Source organism: Mus caroli, chromosome 2, assembly GCF_900094665.2.
Source record: "Mus caroli chromosome 2, CAROLI_EIJ_v1.1, whole genome shotgun sequence".
Classification (NCBI taxonomy): Eukaryota; Metazoa; Chordata; class Mammalia; order Rodentia; family Muridae; genus Mus; species Mus caroli.
Window position 1 is genome coordinate 53980131 of NC_034571.1, and position 26017 is coordinate 54006147.

General features: G+C 42.8%; 2 protein-coding genes across 24 annotated transcripts in view; one reads left to right on the plus strand and one right to left on the minus strand.

Annotated features, from left to right (window-relative positions):
• The window catches only part of LOC110289584 (coiled-coil domain-containing protein 148), a 147389-nt gene extending 133322 nt beyond the window's left edge, over positions 1 to 14067 (minus strand). For both annotated transcript variants that reach the window (XM_029474370.1, XM_021155863.1), the window contains exon 1: positions 13787 to 14067. The gene's annotated coding sequence lies outside the window, so the exon portion shown is untranslated. The remainder of the gene's footprint in view (positions 1 to 13786) is intronic.
• Positions 14068 to 14247: 180 nt separating this feature from the next.
• Positions 14248 to 26017, plus strand: part of Pkp4 (plakophilin 4) — a 207451-nt gene continuing 195681 nt past the window's right edge. For 8 of the 22 annotated variants that reach the window (XM_029474659.1, XM_029474665.1, XM_029474660.1 and 5 more), the window contains exon 1: positions 14277 to 14567. The gene's annotated coding sequence lies outside the window, so the exon portion shown is untranslated. Of the gene's footprint in view, positions 14568 to 15260; positions 15438 to 26017 lie in introns of those variants that run through there. The other 14 variants (XM_021155586.2, XM_029474655.1, XM_029474652.1 and 11 more) reach the window with 4 other exon arrangements.

Here is a 26017-nt window from a genome sequence, read left to right on the forward strand (position 1 = left end):
TAGGTTTGGTCTTCTCATTGTGTCCTGGATTTCCTGGATGTTTTGAGTTAGGATCTTTTTGCATTTTGCATTTTCTTTGATTGTTGTGTCCATGTCCTCTATGGAGTCTTCTGCACCTGAGATTCTCTCTTCCATCTCTTGTATTCTGTTGCTTATGCTCGCATCTATTGTTCCTGATTGCTTTCCTAGGATTTCTATCTCCAGAGTTGTCTCCCCTTGGGTTTTCTTTTATTGTTTCTATTTCCATTTTTAGATCTTGGATGGTTTTGTTCAATTCCATCTCCTGTTTGATAGTGTTTTCCTGTAATTTTTAAGGGATTTTTGTGCTTCCTCTTTAAGGACTTCTACCTGTTTAGCAGTGTTCTCCTTTATTTCTTTAAGTGTTATTAATACCCTTCTTAAAATCCTCTACCAGCATCTTGAGATACGATTTTAAATCCGAATCTTGCTCTTCAGGTGTGTTGGAGTATCCAGGACTCACTGTGGTGGGAGTACTGAGTTCCAAAGATCTCAGTGGTCTTGGTTTCTGTTAGTAAGATTCTTATGTTTGCCTTTTGACATCTGGAAATCTCTGGTGTTAGATGTTCTAGCTGTCTCTGGCTGGAGCTTGTTCCTCCTGTGATTCTGTTAGCCTCTGTCAGCAGTCCTGGGAGTCCAGCTCTCTTCTGAGTCCCAGTGGTCAGAGTTCTCTCTGCAGGCAAGCACTCTTCTGGCAAGGAAGGTGCACAGAGGTCTGGAGCTCTCAGCTCTGCCTCCTGGCTAAAGAAGAAGGCCTGAAGGGACCCTGTCCAAGAAGCTCTGTTGCTTCTGTGGCCCACGTGCTTTCCTTCGAGGACTGGTCTCTGAGAGACCTGGGATAGAAGATCTTGCCTGAGTCACAGGATCAGAGCCTTCCCTGGAGGCCGACTCTCCAATGGCCCAGACAGTGCTCTTAACCACTGAGCCATCTCTCCAGCTCCGAAAAAGCAGGATTTTAAAATCACTGCGCAGAGGGGTGTGGTTGGGTGGGGTGGGGGTGGGGGTGGGGGTGGGGGAAGGGGACAACCTACATTTATTTTATGCTGAATTTATTCCCGTGCCATTTTTGTTTCTTCAGTTTCTTCTGAAATATCTTTTTCTTCTGTGCAACTCCCTCTTCTCGCTTTGGGACAATTTTTTCCTTTTCAGTGAGGGTCAACTCCATGTGGCAGGGGTGCTCCTGTACAGGTTAGTTCGACCATGAGCTTTGTAAGGGACTCGCGTATCTTGGGCGCTTTCTTCACTGGACATGTTTAATGACTAAAGAATCTGCATATAAACCTGTACGTTCAGTGTTATTCTCTGCATTTTTGAATGCCGAGCAGCAAACATTCAGCATTCTATTTTTGGCCCCTGACCCCGTGTTTAGTCCTACCTTTTGGCCTGGACACACTTACAAACGCCAACATTATACCTCCGGAACCGCACCCTTGGCTTCTTCCAAGTGCCATCTTTCAGACACTTGGTGGCTTTCCGGATGTGTATACCCTTGATGGCCTCGGCAGTGTCCTTAAAGTGAACACAGAGATTTAAACCTCTTGATCTGCATGCTTTTGTAGGGTTTTCTGGGTCAAGAGAGTAACCAACCATTTTCAGAGGTCACCTCAGGCCGCTTACAGGAAGAGGAAACCCAAGGGCTACTGGGAGAATTCCTAACATCAGAATTCCGATTTGGCCATAAATGCGCTAATTTTGTGTAGGGTCACTGTTTCCCTTTTCCCATCTCTCTTCTGCACCGAAATGTTCTGGCTTTCTTTATTGCGTGTTTTTGTTGTTTCTCTTTCACAACTGCAACATGAGGATGTGTCCAAAGACGACCCCTGCCTCCAGCAGCAGCAGCAGCACTGCAGACACCTGACGGTCCTCAGGTGGGAACACACAGTAATGGTCCTGACGGGTGTATTAGAGATGTACTTGGGACGGAACTGGGGGTTGGGGTGAGAGTGGCGACGTAAGTGTTAATCATGACAAACAGAAAGCAAAGAGTAAGATCAGAATAGAGTTTCCCAGAGACTTATTTCAAGTTCCTGGGACCCACAAAAGAGAAAAACCAGGAAAACCAAACCAAACCAAACAAACAAACAAACAAAAACCAGAAAATAAAAGTTTATCTACAGGTATTCCAGAAAAGTTGAGGTGTCTAGATGTCCTAATTAATTAACTTTAGCTGTCAACTCAATACAACTCCTAGATGCCTAGGGAGAGGGAACTAAAATGAAGTAATGCCTCGATCAGACTGACTGGTGCCCATCTCCGTGAGGCATTTTCTTTATTTGGTAGGGAATGTAGGAGGGCCTAGAAGACGGTGGGTGGCACCATCCCTAGGCAGGTGGGTCTGGACTTTGAAGAGGGTAGCTGAGCACGCTAGAATGAGCAAGCCAGCAAGCTTAGCTCTCCTTCATGGTTTCTGCTTCCAGCACCTACCTTGAATTCTTGCCTCGCCTCCCTGGATAACAGACTGTAACTTTAAAGATCAAACTCTTTCCTCACAAAGTTGATTTTGGTCGGGGGCGGGGGGAGGGGGGGTTAATCACAGCAACAAAAGCAAGCTATAACACCAAACATAATAATGGGCACCACAGGAGCCCATTATTAAACAAACAACATAGTTTCCAAAGTACTTGCTTTAAATCTAATGTCATTCTGATGTAATGTAAATTATAAAATGCAAATATAAAAAATATACACATATGAAGGTACATATTAATGATAAGTGTAATAATGTTGACAATTCACATACATTTTAAGGAGACTTATGTGATAAACACTGTTCCCTGTCTTGTAAATCTTGGTAGGGTACCAGGTAATAGGAGGGTTCTAAGCCAGGGTCAGCCTCTCTCCCCATGCTTGCTTTAATGAGTATAAACAGCTAAAACAGAAACAGACATGGCCTGGCTTCATACTTCCAATTAAGACACTCAAATTTCAATTATATTCACCAATTATACAATGGCTCTAGTTTAATATTTTTCTCTAATAAATTCCTGGATTTCCTGATGTGAACCACTTTTCTTTGGTATTTTTTTTAATGCTTAATAAATGAGACCTAAATCCATGAAGCATCATTTGGAGGCTTTTCAATCAAGACAAAATTACTTCCAGATTTACTGTGTTCATATACCAGAGGTTTAAAGATGTGTTTGCCGTTATTAAAAAGGTTTTATTTATTAAGGCTTTATTGAGGCATAATTTTATTCAACAAAATGCATGCATTATAGCGATATAGTTATTTTTAATAAAAATATATTATTCTGGCATCACTACCCTCCAGTTTGAGGGCATTTCTATCCCTAGAAAACCATCATTCATAACTCCTGCTAAGTCCTTCCTATGCAGACCATGGGTAATCACTGGTGATGTATTTTAAACTTTGCGGATATTTTATATGAATGACATCATACTGCATGTGCCCTTTGTACCTGGCTTTGTTTTCTCTTGACATGTTGTAGAGGTTTATCCATCTAGCATGTGCCTATAGCTCATACTTTTTATAGCAGAATAGTATTCTACTCAGGGTCAGAAGCAGTGGAGGGATACTTGGGTTATTTCCAGGTTTTNACTATAGTAAATTCTATTACTTTTCATGTGCAAGTCTATATAACATGCGTTTTCCTTCAGTAAAACTGAAAGCTCATATGATAAGCTTACATTTATGTTTTTAAGAAATCATCGCATCATTTTTTTCAGAATAGTTATACCATTTTCCTTTCCAGTCGGAAGTTTACAACCATTCTCTGAAACCCTATCATGTGTTTTATTTTTTTTCCCTATCATGGTTTCAGTGATGACTTCCCTAATGATTGATGTGGAGAATATCTTCATGTGCTTACTGGTCACTTGAGTACCACATTAACGATGTGCTTATTAAAACATTCTCCAGGTAAAATGTATTTTGTTTTTAATTACATGTGAGTGTGTGTTTGTCCCTGCATTGTGGCCTATCACCTGTGCCCTCAGAGCCAGATGTGTCATGTCACCTGGAACTGGAAGTCAAGACAGTTCAAGACCATGGCGAGCCACCTGATCCGAGTGCTAGGGAGGAATGACTGCTCTACAAGAGCAGCGAGTGCTCTTAACCACGGCCCCATCTCTCTGGCCCATTGGCCCCAGTTTCTACTGAGTTCCTTGGCTTAATTTTGGTGTGCCCAACCTACACCCCTGTATTTGCATTTTCATTTTCCTACTAGTTTGTTGCCCTCTTCTGTAGGAAAAGTGATGCCATTTTGATAAAATCTAATTTATTAATTCTTCTTCTATAGTTCATGCGTTTGGAGCTGTAACTAGGAAACCTTTGCCAAGAGCAAAGACACAAAGATTTTTTTCCTATCCTGTCAAAAGTCTTCTAATTTCCATCTCGCATATGTAGGTCTGTGATGGATATTGCATAGACATTTTTCCTGTGTGGTGTGAGTGAAGAGCTTGGGTCCATCGCTGTGCATATGGATTATTCAATGTCATCATCCCAGCAGCATCTCTGGAAAAGACTCTCCCCATGGAACCTGCCTTGGAATCTTTGTTGAAAGAAACTGACCACAACATAAGGGCTAATTTTTGAAACTGCTTTCTCATTGATCCACGGGGCTATTATGCCAATATTGTATTTGTTGTTGCGGCTTTATAGTAAGTTTTAACAATTAAGTATTGTAATTACTCTTTGTTCTTTCTACAAAAATTGGTTTTGGTAATCTTGTTTCCTTGCATTTCCACTTCAAGATGATCAATTGCTACAACAATACTTGCTGGAATTTTGACAGAGATCACATTGAGTCTATAGATCAAAATCATTATGTTTTACTTTTAAAATGAATACATAAATATTGTGGTTTCTATTGCTGTGAATACTAATGTTGTGAATGGATTTTGTTGTTATTGTTGATTTTCAGATTGCTAGACCCAGCCATAGGAAATGGAACTGGTTTGATATAAACCACTTATATATTTTGTGACTGCACAGAGTTCCTCAGTTTGGTGCTTACACGGATATTCTTTACAGTCTTCTATGGGCAGGATCATGGCATCTGGGAACAAATGTAGATAGCTTTAGTTTCTTTTCCTTTCTGATCTATATGCCATTAGATTTTGTTATTTTCCCCTTATTACACTGGCTAGGATGGTCAGCATAGTGCGGAACAGTGTGTGGATGACCTCATTCAGCTCTCAGATTCAGTTACTAAGTCTTTTTCTTTTTTTCCTTTGCTTTCAAGATGAGGTACACACACAGTGCTATGGCCATAGAGTCTATTCTCAGCCTTGGTGGAATTAAGTCAGTCTTTCCATGATAAACACAGACTTGACTCTAGGCTTCACACATGTTCCTTATGATATGGAGGGATATTACTTTACTGCTAACTTAATGAGCATTTTATTATAAATTGCTATTTTTTCTTATCAATGACTTTTTCTGCATCCATTCATCCCCCCTTTTATTTAAAACAATTTCAAATTATAAAAACAGGGCTGTTTTGGACTTATAGTTTATGGTACCACACTGACTAACTAGCAAGCGCTGGTCACTCGTCTCCTAGTCCAACCTCACAGGGGTGCAAAGCCTTAACAAGTTGCCAGAGAACTCCATAGGGGTGGAGTCAGGAGAACAGGTCTACAAAGGAAATGGTGGCCCAGGGAGAGACTAAGAGCCAGGTCTCATGCCAGAGGACTGCTCAGAGAGAGCTCTTGCGTGGCTGATTCCTCCCCTCACTGATAAATGTGAAATAGAGAGAGCTCTGGAGTTAAAAAGATAATCCCTGCACTTGGGAGGCAGAGGCAGGCAGATTTCTGAGTTCAAGGCCAGCCTGGTCTACAGAGTGAGTTCTAGGACAGCCAGGGCTACAGAGAAACCCTGTCTTGAAAAAACAAAAAACAAAAAAACATATATATATATATGTATATATATATGAATGATCTTATTTTCTGATTATTGACTTTGGAAGAACTTGAAAGAGCCCTTTGTAACAGCAGATTCATAGTAGTCATCTGTAATCTCTTCATGATGAATGATCATTTGATATCCCAGGACGGCACGGAGGAAAGAGCTATATGTTAACCAGTTTTCCCTTGCAACAATGAATATTTAACATCGTCAGCTTCTAAAGAGGACTCCTTTCTTTTGGCCCATGTTTTCAGTCCACAGTGGTATGGCCTCACTGCCCTGGGGGTGGTGGTGGCTGTGCTGATGCCATAGTAGGGATCGCAGGAGGAGGCCAGGAAGCTAAGAGAGTTGGAAGACTGGAATCCTACAACTCTATAACCCCCCTTCAAAGGCACCAGTGGCACACTGGGGAACAGGCCTTAACAGAGGGGCCTTTGGGGAAATGGCCCAGATCCAAACTATAGCATTATGTGTTCCAAAGGGAGGTTGCTGAGTGTTTCCCTGACCTTGTCTGAATGTCCTTTCTTGCTTCGAGTGTTACTGAGAGCTGGTAGCTCTGTGGGCTGTGTTGGCACACTCTCAGCATAGGTCCATCTATGGCTCTGATGGTCAGTTTTGAAGGACAGTTTCTCTAGACACGGCATCCCTGCTTCCCACTTTTTTCTATGAGTATTTAAAAATATATATCATATTTATTATCATCGTGTGTGTCATGGCACAAGTGTAGAGGTCAGAGGACATCTTCCAGGAATTGGTTCTCTTTTCCCACCATGAGTTCTTGGGACTGGACCCAGACCATCAGACTTGGCAGCAGGCACCCTACCCACCGGGCCATCTCAGAAGCCTGGCATGCTTATTTTTCTTCATGGGATTACATGAAGACCTCTAAGGGGGCAAGAAGGACCCTAAACTGCTAGTGGCTAAGTTGAGCTGTGTCTCCTCACCAGTTCTCACAGAACCAGAGTTAGAGCAAAGGCTCGTGTTCTAGTGGGTTCTATAAAAAAAATCATATATATATGTATATATATGTATATATATATATATATATATATATATATAAAATTTTAAATTCTGTGTGTGTATCAGGGGGCAGGGCTGGATTGTGCTTGTGAGTTCTAGTGCCTGCAGGAACCAGAGGTGTCTGGTCTCTTGGAGTGGGATTTACTAATTGTCATTAGCTGCTAAAAATGGGTGCTGGGAACTGAACTCAGGTCTTCTGAAAGAGTACTTGACCACTGAGCTAGCTCTCCAGACCCTAAGTAGTATTTTGAGGTGGCAAACAGGGGTCCCCTTCAATAGCAGCTGAAGCATCATCAGGGCCGAGGCAGCTTGCTTGCTCGCTAAGTTCTGCATTGCCAGAAGATACAGGCAGTTATTAACAGGTAAATAACCAGGGGCTTGGCAGCACTAGATTAGGCCCCCATAAGGTTGTTGCTGTGAGGGAGACAAAGGATCATGAATCGTGCAGGGCTGTCTCCTTCAATGGCTGTGGGGAGAGGTCTAGGAGGCATGATTTATCACACATAACAGATGACTGTTACACATACCAAATGTTTGGTGGCGTTCTGATTTTGTGACATCTTTAAATTCTAAGGAACTTATCTAGCTTCGAAAGACAGTACAGTACAACTTTGGAGCTTCCTGGGAAGACAAAAATCAAGTGACCCTTATGTCGGCACAGCTGAGTTTCAATCGCTTTCCCTAATAAACAGAGTTTCACAGTCTGAGCTGTGAACAGCACCACGCAGGCATGTTTCCACTCATGTTTTCTTGTTTCCAAGGCCTTACTGCCTTTGAAGGCTACAGAGGAAAAAAAAAAACTCTACGCTGCCTAGATTCTCATTTTCCACATTGAATATTTAATTTCATCTTTTTCTAATTACCTCCCGACGTTACTGATTCCTATTTGTCATAGTTGGAAGTCAGGCCTGCAGTGATTAATGATCACTGGGGGGAATACTTCAGAGGTGCCAAGCGCTCAAAGGGACAGTCATGGATGTGCCAGAGAACACACCCTCTTGGGGAGAATGTTCACACAGAACAACCAAACCAGGGGGTAAAATGTCAAGTACCACAGTAACACACCAAAGCTGAAGTCAGCCTGAGATTGGTGGAGGGTTGGGGCAGGGAAACCCAGTAGGGTCTTTAGGGTGATGAAGGATTTACATATTCAGATAATGTGGCTAAAGGTGGGGCAGTGATCTTGCCACCACCTGAGCGGAACTATTTTATTTTTAATTTTATTTTTTACTTATTCACTTTACATCCTGCTCACTGTCCACCCCCCCCCCACCTCCATCACCTCCTACCATAATCCTTCCCCAATCTCTCCCCCTTCTCCTCTGAGTGAGTGGGGGCTTCCCCTGGGTATACCCCCACCTTGGCACTTCAAGTCTCTGTGAGGCTAGGCTCTTTTGCTCCCACCGACGCCAGACAAGACAACCCACCTAGAAGAACAGGCAACAGCTTTTGGGATAGCCCCTGCTCCAGCTTTTGGGACCCACATGAAGACCAAGCTACACATCTGCTACATATATATGAGAGGCCTACACCCAATCCATGTGTGTTCAGACTCCGAGAGCCCCAAGATTCCAAGTTAGTTGACTCTCTTGGTCTTCCTGTGGAGTTCCTATCCCCTCAGGGCCTAAAATCCTTCTTCCTCTTTTTCTTCCATAAGAGTCCCCAAGCTCCTTCCACTGTTTGGTTGTGGGTGTCTGCATCTGTCTGAGTCAGCTGCTGGGTGGAGCCTCTCAGAGGACAGGCATGCAAGGCTCCTGTCATGCATATCCTTTTGGGACTGGGTTACCTCACTCAGGATGATATTCTCAAATTCCATCCATGTCCCTGCAAAATTCATGGTGTTTTTGTTTTTAATAGCTGCGTGGTATTGGTACAGAAACACAGGTTGATCAATGGAATTGCATCAAAGACCCAGAAAGAAACCCACATGCCTATGGACACTTTTTTAATAATAAAGAAGCCAAACCGTACAATGGAAAAAAAAAGAACTCATGTTCAACAAATGGTGCTAACTGGGTGCCTACATAGAGAATTAAATATTTATCACCCCGAACAAAAGTCAAGTCCAAGTGGATCAAGAACCTCAACTCAACCTCATAGAAGAGAAAGTAGGAAAGAACCCTGCACAGGAGGCAAGTTCTTGAACAGAACATCACTGGCTCAGGCTCTACGATCAACAACTGATAAATGGGACCTCGTGAAGCTTCTGTAAGACAAAGGACACTGTCAACAGGACAAAACGGCAGCCTATAGACTGGGAAAGAATCTGTAGCATTCCCACATGTGACAGAGGACGAATATCCAAAGCTTACAAGAAACTCAAAAAGTTAGACACCAATAACCCAAATAACCCAATTTAAAAAATGGGGTGCAGAGCTAAACAGAGAATTTGCAACAGAGGGATCTTGAATGGTCGAGAAACATTTAAAGAAATGTTCCCAGTCCTTAGTCACCAGGGAAATGCAAATCAAAAAGACCCTGAGATTCCATCTTACAAAATGGCGAAGATCAAAAACTCAAGAGAGAGCACATGCTGGTGAGGATATGGAGCAAGGGGAGCATTCATTCATTGCTGGTGGGAGTGCAAACTTGGACAAACACTTTGGAAATCAATTTGGCAGTTTCTCAGAAAACTGGGACTAATTTTACCTCAAGACCCAGCTATAACTACTCCTGGGCATATATACCCCAAAAATGTTCCACCATCCCACAAAGATGCTTGCTCAACTATGTTCATAGCAGCTTTATTTATAATAGCCAGAAACTGGAAACAGCCTAGATATCTCTCAACTGAAGAATGGATAAAGAAAATGTCCTGTATCTACACAATGGGGCTGAACTACTTTTGAGTCCTGGCCAATGGTCCCCAGGTTCAGCCTCTGCTGCCATTACCTCATTCCCCACCTGGTGCTTGTTTAAACCTCCCTCTTCAATCACAAAAGCTACAGGCACTGGTGTATTCTCAGAAGTTTTGCTGTCACTACCTACTGTAGAGGTATCAAAGAGCAGTATTCTCTACTGCTTCCTTTCTGTGGTACATTTCAAAAAGGAATTTTTTTCACTAACTGTCATGAGCTAATAGGAAAATAGTGAACACTGTAAAAGTTCTTGCATTCTTATTAGTCCTTGAAAGGTTTGGGTCAACTTCTTTTCACCAATGGTACAGTAAAGTTCCTAGGAGTTCTGCTGTTTTCTTCTGATCCTGAAGTCAAGTTGCCCAAAGTCTTCATTCTTTTTAAACCTTGTTAGCTGTCAGCCATCAGCTTAAGTAGATGACCCTCCTCCCACCACAGCTACCCAGCAGCCAGATCTAGAAAGAGAGTTCACATACTCTCTGCTCAAATAGGCCATTTGCACTTCCGTGGCTCCTCTGGTTGGCTGGCAAAGGTTTGCCTCCTCTACGAGAGCCTGGGATTGGGGGTGTCTCAGCTTCTTTCCTATTGCTGTTATAAAATACCCTACAAGAGCAACTGAGGGGGAAGGGGGTTGTCCTGACTCATGGTTTCAGGTTATAGTTCAAATATGGGAAGTGACAGAAGCAGGTACCCCAGAGAGCAGATAGGACGTTCAGTCAAGGAGCAGAGCTTGTCACGGCCACCCCCTTCATTTAGTGCAGGGCCCAGCCCTGGAGATAGTACAGCCCTACTTTCAAGGTAGCTCTTACCGTGTCCTTACAGAGGAGGTTGACTTCCAACTAGGACAACTATGTTTTTATGGGATTCCTGAGAGTACAAACAAGTGGGCCTCTGGTTCCTGTGCCTTCTCTAGGGCTCTTTTCATTTGTTGGTTTGCCTTGTCCATCTTCAGTGTGATAGTTTTCATCTTGTTATATTTAAGTTTGTTATATTAAAAAAATGAATGAACGAATGAAACCTAGCCAATAGAGTAAAGGTTAACAGCCAAACTGTCAGTTGTACCTGCTGGGAGAGGGAAAAATCAGTTTTCTCTAATGGAGTAATACTCCATTAGAGTGTCAGTTCTGCCAAGGAAGCTCTCGTGTTCAGGAGTAGTTGACTAGTATATGATGAACTCCACAGTAGTTTTTTCTTTTTTCTTTTCTTTTCTTTCTTTCTCCTTTTTTATGAATGCTTTTATTTGGTTAAAGTTTTGGTGCTGTGGTTTTTTTGGGTGGGGAGGGGAGTGCATCTTCTTGGTTTGGGAGAGTTCTGTATTTTGTTTTTGTTTATGTTTGAGAAAGAAATTAAAGTTGGGTGAGTATGGATGGAAAGAAGATCTGGGATAACTTGAAGGAGGGAAAGAACATAATGAAAATATATTTAAATTTAATAGTTAAATTATTCAATTTATTTTGTTAAATATTTTAATACATAATATTTACATATTTTATATATTATACACGTGTTAGTTATTGAATGATATGAAATACTATTAATACAAATAAATTGTTTATTAATTAAATAATTACTTAAGAAAATGATTAAATAGTAAAATGTCAAAAAATAATTAAGTCCTACAATCAGCATGACAGAGGTAGCTTACTGATGCTATAACACTGGTGAGTTTGTTTGACTAATATTTCTCATTTTAAATGTGGTAAGTCTCTGAATTCATATTTAAATAGCCTCTTCTGTTTATATATATATATTTAAAAAAAAAGCCTACCTTCCCAAGTAATTCCAAATCCTGCCAAGTTAAAAACTTGGTTTTCATTTGTTTGTTTGAGACAGGGTTTCACGAAGCCAAGGCTGTCCTGAAACTTACTACGTAGACAGAAGTGAGGATGAACTTCTGAACTAAAGCCTCTGCCTCCCAAGTGCTGCAATTATAGGCATGTACCCTACTCCTGGTCCAAAGGACACTGTTAGATGAGAGAACTCAGTTGGCAAAACCAGCTGAGATTCTGTGGGCAGAGGGTGTGACCTTTGGGACAATTTCAGTTGTACTCAGGGTCAAAGCAACAAGGCATGAAAAAGCAGAGTTCTTCCTGTATACTGATTGCTTCTGGGAAAGGAAAGGCCAGCGTATAAAGAGGGAGGCTCAGCAGAAAAGACCAGATATTTGGGAGCCTAAGGGAGAAGCTTGTGGGGAGAGCATATAAAAGGCAACCTGAGAAAGTATAAGCAACAGAGAAAAGTCCTGTTGTGAGAGTACTGTTGTGCACTTGGTTGCACAGTTGGAGTTGAGCAGATAAGAGGGTCAGTACCCAGGGCCTCTTGCCAGATTCCCAGAATCTTAAGATCTCTTGCAAAGTGGAGGGATCCTCAGGAAGACACAGACTTGACATTAGAAATGAGGCAGATGTGGGAGGGGTTCTCTAGGAGAAGTTAAGAAAAACATCTCTCCACTAAATGTAAAAAGTAATATTGAATGACAAATGAGTTAGGGGACATCCATTATTCTTGATGGGTTTCAGCAACATTTTATTCACTGACAATGGAAATGACATATAGGTTGCACATATAAAAACAATAGAAAAATAATTTGACAGATATGCGTTTTGAGAAATATACAAAAGAAAATAATTTTTAGAGTAAAACCAAAATTGGTTTTTTTTCCCTTCCTTCTATGAAGGAAGGGAAAAAAAAGAGACCCATTTTCTCCTTTGAGTAGGTAAATATTACATTCATTTAGTATTACGTAAATTAAGAACAAACATATTATTGGTATCTTGACTATACATTTAAAATATCTTACTTATCTTTTCATTTTATCCTTTTCCATTCTATGAACAAACACACAATAGCAAGAAAACAACAACAAATACAAGAAAAACTCAAAAGCAGGTAATTTCCCTAATGACAAGCCATGAGGTATCTTTCCCTCCAACCTTAATGCTTGCTTCTAAAATTTTGAAGTGGTACATCCACATGCTCATGCATTTTGTTCTACAGTCCAACCCTGCACGGAGCTGTCAATTAAATTCAAGTTTACAATAAGTACCAAGGAGATTCTTTTTCCAAGCAAGTTGCCATATTAACATTTCCTAGGCTATATTTTATAGCATAAAAGCCAAAACATGCCACCCAATTAAAATTCAGAACGTAAATTAGATAAATAGAGCTTGCATACACAATAATCTGCTTCTCACAACAAAATATTTGTAATGTCAAAATTCCTATCAGCTTTTCCCACAAAATATAACAAGGAAAATTAATATCCCTTATTGTGAGGGGAAATAGTATAATAATTTTTTTTTACTAATGAGGATATTATGAAAATAACAAAGTCACCAAATGAAGAAACATGAATACATCGGTGGCTATATGCTAGAATGGTACTATTTTTAAAATATGTTATGAAGCAGTATCATGTGTAAAAGTTCCAGATTAATAGCTACCATCTAATTATGAACATCACTCATCAAAAATAATTAGCACGAGCAAACTAGCACAAAATGATTTAAAATGAAAGTAGAGCACTCATTATTAAAGGTCAAGATTTGGGTGAGTATGATCCCCTGTCCCAATTCATCATTTCCTTACCAATTTTAGTATTAATCTGGAAAACTGTCAGAAAGCAAAAATCCATCATTTGTAATCTATTTTTTCTTTTTGCGAAATCATTGGAATGAATTCTGGCACTTCTCCAGCCTGAGACAAACTGGGAAGAGCATGCACCTGCCAAGCTCAGCACTGAAAGCACATAGTCCAAGAGGGAGGGGCGGAGGAGAGATCAGACTTGCTGTTTTGGGAAGCAGAGAACTCATTCTGTTGCGGGCTGGTCTTTTAGCACAACTCCACTCAGTTTCCTTACCAAAATACCACGTGCAAGAAATCCTGTTTTCGTTGGGAGGGGTTATAGAACCAAAAATCAGAGGAAATGTCGACTCAGGGAAGGGGGAGTGGTTGGAGAAAGAATTCAAGTGACCCTGTGACGTCAGGAAGAAGCAGAGATTTAAGGAATGGAGTGAAAACTCACCGGGCTGCACAGATCTCAAAGGCAAAATGCATATAGCCTTGCAGGCTCCCCAGATGCAGGAAAAATGAAACGCCCACTCCTGAGCTTTCAATGTAAAGCAGAAGTCCAGGGGCTCAGTTGTTTCTGCCTTTGACGCTGGGGACAAGCCCTACCATGCAGAGTCTTGGCAATACTCAAAAGCAAGACCCGCCCGATTTCAGAGCCCTCGTTCGGGAATCCCCTAATACTCCTTCCCCCCACCCCCTCCCGCGCCGGAGGCTACAGACACCTTCATCTTCACTCCCCACCTTCTCCTGGCCCTCTCGCTCTTAACAGCATCGGTCTCCATGGCGACCTGAAACCGCAGCTCCCATTGGCTCGTTCAATATGAGGGCCGGGCCAATGGGGAGGGCCGGCCCTCTCCTTCCGCCCAATGGGGCGGGCGCGGAGCCTGTCTGGGGACGGCAGCGTGCTGACGTTCCCGGGTGCCGGGACTGGCCGGGCGGGCGGGCGGGCTGGCGGCGGGGCGGCGGCCTCTGAGCAGTCTAGAGGGCTCCGGGGCTGAGTGCGCGTGGACGCCGGCCGCGGCGGCGGCACTATGGGCACGGGGTAGAGGCGAGCTGCCGCCGCCACCGGGGTGGTGGGAGAGCCTCTTCGGGGGAGGGGGCGGGAGGGGAGGGAGGGGAGGGCAGCGGCGAGGCTGCCGCACTTCGGCCAGTTTGCTCGGGTGCCGCAGCGGCGACCCTTCGGCGTGGATGTCCCTGGTCCCTGGAGCGACGACGGCCTCCGCCTGAGCTGGAAAGTAAGTGCGCGGGGCTGGCGGGAGGGCTCGGGGCTCTGGGGTGCTAGCTGCCCAGAGCGCGTCGAGCCGGGACCTGGCGACGGCCAGGCGCCCCCCGCGGCTCCCTGACTCCGATCTCTCGGTCCCCGCCGCGTGCTCCGCCATCCCGCCCGCCTCTCCCCTCCCCCCGGCGGCGCACAACTTTGCCCCGCACAGCTCGGCGCGGCCGCTTTTCCTCCCGCACCGCGCCACCGCTTCTCGAACTTGAGCCCCGAGGCTCCCGCGCGCCGTCGTGCCCCGGACCGGCCGTCTGTGTGTCCGTCCCTCGCTCCACCGAAGCAACCGCCTACCGTGCCTCCCACGCTCGCCCGGCGTGTCGCCCCGGCCCCCAGAGCAGCACTCATGCCCGTGACGACCGCCCGGAGGGTCCAGGGCTCCCAGCTTGCAGCTGCAAACCGCACGCTCCTCCCTAGCGGGCGCCCCAGCCTTAAGGCTCCGGGCTGCCCTCTCGCGCCGCCCTGCCTCCTCGCGCTGCCAGGAGTTAGAGCGAGCAGCTGCACCCAACGGAGGGTCCTGGGTCCCTGTCCCCTCTTACTCCTTGGGAAACGAGAGAACGAGCGGCGGGACTGGGTTTTGGCGGCGTAGTGACTGAGTGCGACACTCGGCGAGCGCGGGCAGCGGAGGCGCCGCGGTTGCTCCGGGCGCCGCGATAGGCAGGTGTGTGCGTCCAACGGGCGACGCGCGCTGCCAGCTTGTAGGCTGGCGACAGATTGTGCTGGAATGCAAGGAATGCACCAGGGACAGAGTCCGCACGGGCCGCGGCCGCACTAGCGCCTTCCCGGCCCTGCTCTCGCTCGCGTAGCCAGAGGTCACAGCGCATCTTCAGAGCTGGTAAGCCTTGTTCACTCTCCTGCCTCCGCTTCTCTCCCTGCGGCAGAGGGCGGTGGAGAGGGAAGCGCGGTAGTTTTCTTGAGGCTCCAGCCTATGGCTCTGGATTTTTGCTGCATTGGTCTCCAGGACTGTGAATTTAGGTGTCAGTGTACCCAAGGTTATTATTGATCGTTGCACAAGGCTCTTGGCAAGTTTGCTTTTGCAAGATTTAGATAGTGCGTGTTTTTTTTTTTTTTTGTATTTTTTAACCAGGGTTTTCGGAATACTGGCAGAGACAGGGCCGAATGTACTTGAATAAGCTTGCAGCCAACATCTTTTAGCTGTATCAGAAAATGTCTTTCAGTGCTCCAGGTCCGGGGTGTATTGCAAGAGATCTTGAATGCATCACTGCTGTCATAAGGATCGGAATATTTTCCATCGTCATACTGGGCTGTGTTTAGGCCTCTTATAATACATAATGAATAGAAACAGAGCAGCAGTGTTTGGCCAGCGATGGGACAGATAGAACTGTCTGGTACAGTTAAATTCGGGGCGTGTAAGTTACCACTGCAAGTAACACGGGGACATCACAGTCATGTATATTTCAATATGTAATTTATTAGTGGAAAGCGCCATTTCTTTCTTTGTCACTCAGTTTAACTGAATAAAAAGCACAGTCCTACAACTTTTAAAGATTGGTAAATATGTATAAAATTGGTAACGACTAGTATACATTTTCTTTCTTTCTTTCTTTTTTCCTAAATTAATACAGAAAAGCAAAATTTTGACAGATGCTCTCCCAGAACCAGGGTTAGGTTTTTGCTTTTGAGAAACTAGAAGAAATTGTCTTTTTTTAAATGGAGTATATATATCCCATGGAGCATTTCTGATACCTAAGAAACAGTTGTGGAAAATGGCATCGTGAAAGCAAGAACAATGTCTGGAGGAAGTGTTTCTGGCTGAAGGCATACGGTATGCGCTTCCATTCCACAGTCTGCTTTGAAGGTTGCCTGCACTGGACAACCTTCTGCATTTGGTTATTTCCGCTCAGATTCAGGAAAATAAGCCAGTAGTTCAACCAGTCACCTGTCTTCTGACCCCTACTTTGCATGCATCAAGGGCATTGAAAAGTCTGCAGGCATTTTAGTTAAGACCCAAGGGAGAAGAAATGATAGGTTGTGTCTTCTGGCTTGCTACATTGTTTTTCAGGTATGCCTGTAGTCAGTGAACCTTCTAATTTAGAGGTTTAATTCCCCTACAGTAACAATGCAGAGGATTTAGGGAGTTTGTAAATGGCTACAGGAAACTTTTATTATGTAACGATACATTATAACAGTTTAACTCTTGGTTGTTTAATTTGACATGGAAAATTAGAAAGTTAACTAGAAAGGGGAGGTCGGTTCTGCAGCACAGGCTTGAGGCTTACTTACCTAGCATGCCTGAGGTCCCAAGCATTCCCTGTTCTTGCTCCCCAAAATGTAAACAGGAATTTATTTTCTCTGATTCATCAGAAAGGAAAAATTCTGTTCAGATATACAGAGTGTACGTGAGCATGATTGACTGAGCAGATAAGTCTCGCCTGCTTCAGGTAAAAGCAGACATTCAATTAGAAATACATCCTGATTGTTAGTAAGACTTAGAGAGAAGGCTCATAATCTAGAGCCATTGTGAATATAAAACTATCTTGACCAAAGGAAAGGTCCTCTTTACTGTCTTTTATTATATAAGGAGAAGGTGCTGCAGTTGGCAGCTGTATGCCATATGGAAGATTCTGAGTGGGGAGGGATTGAGCATTCTGCTGATTCTTACCTCTGGTTTTGGATGGAGATAAGGTAGCAAGGAAGTGATGGCAAGCCTGAAAGAAGGAAGCAGATGCTATTGAGCCCGAGAGAAAGCCGTACACATGGTTGCTGCATTTATAAGCTGCATAAGCCAAGAGGATCCTGTACATGGATCTGACATAACATAAATTGAAAGAACCCACTACCAATTTCAGTGTAATAAAAAACCTGAGTAATCGTATAACCTTGAGTGTTTAGATTAAGTCTGCATTAACTCAGAACTGCAATTTTATTCCTTCTCTACAAGTTGGCAAAACAAATTGTAAAAATTTAAACCACTTAAGTTGATTTTTAAAAATCTAGTTGTCATCTTTTAAACTGAAAGATTTTTTTTAACCCCATGTGTTAATATCCAGAGATCTATTTAAATAGATTTTCATAGCCAGCTTGATGCCAGCCACCTGGTACAATTATGTCCCTCAACTGACTCCTTTCAAAATCAAGATATTTTGAGAATGGCGTATATATTCTAATGTTTTTAATTTACTTTGGAAAGTAACTCCTTGCTTAAGTGTAAAATGGAAAACAACTTTCATTTTTAGTTGTTGTAGGCTTGTTCTAGCGCATAAACATCCATGGAGTTGTATGTCATGGTGAAAGTCGCCTTCAGCTTTCTGTGAGTAATTCCTTCCTCCATGTGGAAAATAAGCTATAGTGCCTTTCTGCACTGAAGGGAAAGGCGGCTGTGAAACAAAACACCAGTGGACAAGATGTGTTTGGACAGTGAAGTAACTGTTTCATGGCCAAAACTTTAACCGTTCAAGAGAAATGTAAAACTGTTGGGCACATGGATATCAGGCTTCACATAGTAGCAAGAAGCGATGCGCTGCTAGCGGTCCGCTGACCATCTTTATGCCAGGTGTGAGAATCCAAGTAAGGGGATCAGGCCCAATGGTGCCAAGGCCTCCAACTTATGGGTGGGATGGTCTCACGGTGCTGAAGTGCGTCTCACATTGCCTCTTAATAATGCAGTGGAATTATCTTAATCTTTTGGGGCTATGTTGCAGTGACTAAGTTGGGGTGTCACATGAAGGTACTCCTCAATTATACATAGAACCACTTCATATATTCACCAGGTAACTGCTTTTCTCCTTTCATAACTTGGATTTCCTTTTATCTGATATACTCAAAATTGTTGGCCACACTGCTGATCATTTTCTTATTCATAGGCTTGATAACAGACTATTATATGACTCAAGTTCACGGCTGACGATACATTGTCAGTAGAGGTTGGATTATAAACTTTTAGTGGTATAGAATGTGTAAAACATCACATGAAGCATTTTTCATGTGCGGAACAGTGCCTGGTTGGCTAGGTGATGGGTGCATAGCTAAGCCCTCATAGAACTCAGAACTGTCAGTGGAGTGTGTAGAGGAGCAGGAATTCACACAGCCACAGTGGGAATCATTTCCACAGTTAGGGTCCTAGGGTTTGGGTTCTGTTGCTGCAACAAAACGCCATGACGAAAAAGCATGTAGAAGGGGAAAGGGTTTATTCAGGTCATACTTCCACAATGCTGTTCATCATGGAAGGAAGTCAGGACAGGAACTCAAAAACAGGGCAGGAACCTGGAGGCAGGAGCTGATGCAGAGGCCATGGAGAGTGTTGCTTACTGGCTTATTACCCTTGTAGTACTTAGTCTCCTTTCTTATAGAACCAAGCCCAGCAGCCCAGGGGTAAAACTACCCACAATGGGCTGCTCCCCCACCCACCACCCCCATCAACCACTAATTTAAAAAATGCCTTAGAGCTGGATTTTGTGGAGGGATTTTCTCAATTGAGAGTCCCTCCTTTCAGAAAACTCTAGTTTGTATGTTGGCATAAGACTAGCCAGTACAGTTAGCCTCTGTATTACATGTGAATTCAGTGTGATTGTTAACTGTCATAGATAGTGACCCCTTTTCCCCTAATCTGGACTCCCTGTGACCCTATGCCACCAACACCATCCTGTTTGTCTAGTTGGAGGAGGGGAAGCCCTTTTTAGGAGACTAAGGCCATTAGAGTATAGATGTGGTGCCTAGAGTCTGGGCAGAACTTAGCGTCAGTGTGTATTTTGTCATAACATGCTGTTGTGTAAAAATGTGACTCGTAGCTGGGCAGTGGTGGCGCATGCCTTTAATCCCAGCACTTGGGAGGGAGAGGCAGGTGGATTTCTGAGTTCAAGGCCAGCCTGGTCTACAAAGTGAGTTCCAGGACAGCCAGGGCTATACAGAGAAACCCTGTCTCAAACAAACAAACAAACAAACAAACAAAACCCCCCAAAAACAAAAAACAAAGAAAAAAAAAAGTGTGACTAGTGGAATTAGGGCTGTTCAAATACAGTGGTGGCTTTTGGGTCATAGTCTGGAACTCGGGATGCAATTTTTCTTAGAAACTCAACAATCCACTTAACAAACTTTGAAACACTAGATGGATGGAACCTGAACATATGATCAATTTTGTGTTCTTTCTTATAGCTCATACTTGAGAGATGTAGACTGGGAGGCAGGAGGACTGGAAGTCGACTTTACCACCTTAACAAACTCTCCAGTGGGAGCCAGTATCTTTCTTCTAAATTTCAGAGCTTGGATACCAATGACTTAAAGTTCAAGTTTCTCAAGTATACATATAGATAATCTTGTTCCCTTTCATATCCAAGTCTTAACAGGAAAGCCAATTTGGGAAATTTTTGTTTTTGTTTTTCTGAGTTAGGGCCCTTACACTGAAGCCTGGGTTAACCTGGAACTCACTGTGTAGCGCAGGCTGGTTCAGGTTCAGGGCAATCCTCCTGTCTTAGTTTCAGAGTAATGAGATTATAGGCATGAGCCACCCAATCCGGCTGCCTGGCTCCTCACACTCCTGCAACTGGAGTTTCTAGAACTCACTATGTAGTCCAGGTTGGCCTCAAAATCAAGAGTTCCCCTGCCTCTGCCTCTGCCTCCCTGGTGCTGGGTTAAAGGCGTGAGGACTATGCCCAGCCTGCCTGGTGCTTTAGAAATTTGAGTATTCCTTCATGTTCATGACAAATCGTGTGTGTGTGTGTGTGTGTGTGTGTGTGTGTGTGTGTGTGGTGTGTGGCAGTGGGACCGTGGAATGGTTGAGAATGTGACCGCTCAGCCAGGCGGCAGCCAGCTGGAGCTGAGCAGTAAGCACTTTGGATGCAATGCCCTCAGGTTGTCAAAGCCCCGCCCTCGGGGACTCATTTGTTAACCACCAGTCCCCGTGCACTGTGGAGCTTCAAGGCTAAAGTTTCCAGACTGTGGTAGAAGCTCAGGAGAAGGTACGGCAGTGGCCGGCAAGGACTAATCTTGCCGGCATGAGGAAGTCCCACTTATTATTTGCCCAGGTGGTTTGATTAGCCCTCAAGGAAATTAAACAGTCATGAAACAATTGTTTGTCAGAAAATATATTTCCCATGAGTACTTTGTGATTATAGGAACTTACTATTCTGTAATTCACATAGTCTGGGCTGTTTAAACTGTGTTCTTAATCCTTACTGTATAGCCTGTAAACCTTCAGAAAGTAAGGTAGATTTTAATGGATGGCCTTGCCTAGTTTTGTGTTCTTCAGTAAGAAAAAAATTAATTTAATGAAGAGAGCTTATCCTGTGTCCTGCTTTCCTTCTCAGAGGTGTGGTGGGTTGGGGCTGGGAGCTGGAGAACTAATGTCTATAAATTTTCAAAATCATAGCTTAAAAGCATTGAAATTGGCCACTTTTCTTAATGCATCATTTTCAAAGGAAAAATGAATTAGACAGTAATATATATGTGTATGTGTATATATATATATATATATATATATATATACACACACACACACTATTAAATGAATTCTTAGTGTCACAACCAAAGTAAACATTTGGACATGCTTTTTGATGTCTGTACCTTTACAGAAAACATAAACACTCATGTAAAATGGAAGTTAATAATAATTACTTTGCAACGAGGAGAACTGTGTTTTCTGACCCCCATACTCTTGACCATTGAGACAGAAGTGAGTTTTATCCCTGGGCACAACCAGGGATCCAAGCAAAGAGACTGTAGACAATTGGTGTTTTAGATATTTGCTGTAGTCCAACCATCTGTGAGATATTGTTACTGCAATTTGGATAACTTGTGGTAAAAAACATAGGTCTTATTTTAAGTATGTGATTTATTTTCCTTTATTTTGGTCGGTGCCCATTGGTTGTCTGCTGTGTGAGACTCTGCTGGGCTTCAGGAGTGTCAGCAGAAGGAGGTGTCGTAGGCTGGGTGGAATCTGTCCTTTAGGAATCCTTGATGTGTTTCACAGCCTGGTTGGGGAAGATAAGACTAACCTAGAAGTCTTGGTTTATGAACTTGTAAAATCATCCCATTGCTATTAAGCATGAACTGTAAAGTGACTAGAAATTAGCTTTTACTCCTGCTTGAACATGTTTTTTACTTGATACTCAACTCTAGAGAGTCAGCTGTGTTAGCCACTGTCACTTTCTTTGTAAAAGGCTTAATATGGAAAAGTACTCCCTTCTAGCAATAAGATAGTGACATCAGAGCAGGCCACCATTATGCATTTAATTGCATCTCTTGAAACAATTTACTCAAGGGCTTATGTAAAATAATTAACAATAATGAAAATACAATAATACAAAATACAATAATACAGAGTGATTGATAACTCAAGACTTGCCATTTAGTAAGTTCTCATTTTCTGGAAAACAAAACAAAACAACCCCCCAAAAAACTCACATCCCCAAAACCCAATTTAGTGTGTTTTGTGCTTTCTTTCATCTTGCATGCAATTTACAGTCTGTGAGATATTGTCTGAACTTACTATTAATGATGTTCTCTCCTAGCGCTACAAATAAACAAAAGAATGATTTAAAATCTGTCAAGACATCGGCTAGAATAAATAGTCTCATTGAATCTTACCTTGACTCTCAGACTCAAGCACTCATGGGAATTTTCTACTTATTGTCATTGACTAAGCAGCCAGGGACCATTTTAACCCAACAGTGAGGAAGCGGAAGCCTCACGTGGACTTTACACCGACCGACGGCTATTCATTTCCGACGGATGGAAAACAACCTTGCTGTGAAATGTCCAGCTCAGCTTTTTGTAGATAAAAATGCCAACCTCAAACCCACCACATGTTGTCAAGTATCAGTTTTCCAAAGTATTCTTCAGAATTTAAAACAGTTTCTAGTAGACTAATTAACCCTGTAAATCACCTATTGTGCCATCAGGTAGGTATAGTCAGTCCACGGCAAATGGATCTTTTCCCCAAACTACTTAGCAGCAGGGATCCAGGTCTTTCCATGAGTGGTCGTGAAGGAGTGACCTGTGAGACACTGCTTTCCTTCCCTTCCTTATAACGTTGCTTTGGTAAAGCTGGAACCTGGGCAGCAGTGTATGATACATGGTGCTTCCATGAAAATCTTAATTCTTTTTCTTTTTCTTTTTTTAAATTTTTTTTCTGCCATTTGCTAGATAATAATTCATGTGTGAAATTCCCTGGTAATAGAGTTAATTAGAAAATTCAAACAAAATTCTTCGTGTAACTCTAGTTGTCTGGATTCTAACTGTACTGAGATGACTTACCTAGTGCTGTCTGTGAAGCCATCAGTAGGCAGCTGTCAAGTGCTAGGACCAGCTTGGTTAGGTTTTGGAAAACTGACACTGAACAAACTTGGTATCTTGTCTGTTGTGGCTTAGCATAGGCTGTGTATTGAAGTGCTTAAGGAGCAGAAGTGTTTGCATTTCAGAGGTGTTTGTTTGATTTGTAATATTTTAATAGATGCTGCTAGTTAAACATCCCAACTAAAAGTGCAACAAAAAATTGTTCCAAAAGCCTGGAACTTTTAAAAAATTATTGAGCATATTTTAAAATTTATTCTTTGACAATTTCACACACATATGAAATGTATCTTGAACTTAGAACTTATAAAAATTATTCATTTCATCTTTATGCATGCGTGTGTGTATGTATGTATGTATGTGTACCACGTGTGTGCTTTTTGAGTCCAGAAGAGGGAGGTGATCCCCTGGACTGGAGTGGTTGTGACCAACCCACTGTGGGTGCCGAGAAGCCAGGAGACCTCTGTAAGAGCAGTGAGTTCTTTTAACCGCTGTGCACTACCTCTCCAGCTCTATACACCTAGGACTTTGGGGTGCTAACATCATACTCAACGCATTCAGAGTGTGGAGAATTTGGATTTCAGGTTGTTTAGATAAAGGATGCTCAACCTGTGGTAACTTTGGTATGTGTAACCAGAGGATGAAAGACAAAGTGCGCATAAAGCCCAGAGTGTTCTAGAAGAAAAAATGTTATTAAAATCCTCGGTATGATTGGCACAACAATTATGTAAATAAACTAGGAATCTCCTTATATTGTTTTGATCTTGTAGGTAAAGGAACCCAATCCAAAGCTTTAATGGTGTAATTAGGAACGTTCTTTTACATCTTGGCCTCGGGCGTTGGTTGTACAGAGTTTGTGTAAGTTCTCCTCCTCCTTCTGTGACTGTTGTTACAAGGTCTTGATGCATGGCCCGGGCCAATCTGAACTTTGAAATTTTCCTGCCTTTTACCCTCTGCAGTGCTGGTAACAGCTATACGGCAACTACCTCAGTATACTTTTTTTAAAGACAGGGGTTCTCTGTGTAACCCCGGCTTTCCTGGCACTCACTCTGAAGACCAGGCTGTCCCCAAACTAACAAAAATCTGCCTGCCTCTGCCTCCTGAGTGCTGGAATTAAAGGTATGTGTCTCCACTGCCCAGTTTTTGTTTTCTTTCTTTCTCTCCCTCTCCCCCCTTCCCTCCCTCTTCTCCTCTTTCCCCCATCCTCCCCTCTCAAGTATACTTTTAATTAAATAGAAACATTTTTTTCATCTGTGTGTGTAGGTAAGAGGGCCCCCCACGTGTTGGCTGACCCTCACCTTCCTCTTTGAGAGGAGGTCTCTTTGTCATTGTTTAGCTGTGCGTGCCACGCCTGTGGCTTCTGGGAATTCTGCTGTGCCCACTTCCTGTCTTCCTGGAGGTGCACAGCCATTACAGAGGCAGGCCACAGCATGCTTTCTGTTTTGTTTTCCCTGTGGCTTCTAGGCACCCAAACTCACCATCTCCTCAACCCTTACCATTTCAATTGTGAGAATGATTGTGGATTGACATCTATTTGTGAAAAATAATACAGAAAAATCCGATACAGCCTTTACCCAGATTCCTTGAGTGCCTAACGTAAGTGTAGTCCAGTGATGACCCAGACCCTGTCAGAACACCAAACATTCCCATCACCATAAAACCTCTGTTACCCTCATGCAGCTATGCCTCCCATCTGTTCAACCCCCTCAACGTGAATCCCTTGACATAAGGGGATGTTACATAACTCCAGTCATTTTAGCATTTAATATAAAATTTTTCCTACTTATCATAATTCTTTACAGATTCACTCAGATTGCTGTCTGTTCTGTGTAACGGTATTCCATGATATGAATTTGTAGCTTGTTAAGTCAGCCACTTGCAGGTTCTAATTTATAGCAGCTACAAGCCAAGCTGCTGTAGATACTAAGAAGGAGCTCACAGGGTGGCCTCTTCCTTCCTGGGCTTTGGGGATGCTAGGCAAGCACTCTGCTTTTCAACCGGAGTTCCAGCCCTGCTGATATTTATGCTAGCAAGTTTGTATTTATCTAAGAAAAAGTCATTAAATTATGTATGTTTTAAGTTTTCTCTCCTGAATTATACATTCAGTTGCATAAGACCTGATGTTTTGATGAGTTAAGATGAAATTTTTAAAAAATTAGATTTATAGCTTGGGAAAATTAAAAAAATAACCTGTCTATAAAATGATGTCTTTTGCTATTATTTTGTAATTTCCTGTGGGCTTGTCTTATTTCATCAAGATGCCATCGTTGATTTTAAGTAGGGTCATAGTTGCTTGCTTTCACGGTTGTTTAGTTGGCTCTGTTATAGTGTGTATTATTCTAATAGCAGCTGCATTGAATTTCCTATAACAAAACTGTAGTTGTAAATGTAGCTGTTAATTTTGGTTCTTTCAGAAATGTAGTATATGTGATCATGCATAATATTCTTATAAAACAGAGAGGGCAGGGAGGACCTGGTGGGTAGTGATGGCCTGGTCAGGATGAAGTCTTGGATTAGATTCTCAGAACCTTCCTAGAAGAGAGCTCAGCTTCTTAGTGAGCTGTGGGGCCACTAAGAGACCCTGTCTCAAAAGCAAGGGGGACAGTGCCTGTAGAATGACACTGGAGGTTGCCCTCTGGGCTCCACACACTTGTGCAAATGTGCACAACACACACATACACACGTACACACAGAAAGAAGGAAGGAAAGAAAGAGAGAAAGAGAGAGAGAGAGAAAGAAAGACCATTTTCATGCAGCAGACTATAATAGCCTGCCCAGTGTTGCTGTCATATGAGGGTACCCTCATGTGTGTTTGGAATGGCCTGTGTTGTTAGGCTTTTAAGCTGGATGGGCCTCTTACCTTTTCCTGAAATGCTTTCTAAAGCCTTTTGTGTTGCTCCCCCTCCCCACTCATAGCATTGTTCTGCATGGTTATTGTATATTCTTTCTGCTAGAGAAATGCTGGACTCATTTCCGGCCTAAATAAAGTCTTCAAATTTGTTCTGCTAATCTGATTACTTTTTCTTACAGTTGTTTCTACCTTGGTGTCAAACACTTTAATTTCATAGTTTAAAATAGTATCAGGTTACTTAGCTGCTTTTATTCTTTGTTCTATATTGCTTCTGTTCATCTAAAGCATGTTCATTATTAATACTTCGGCCTTCTAGT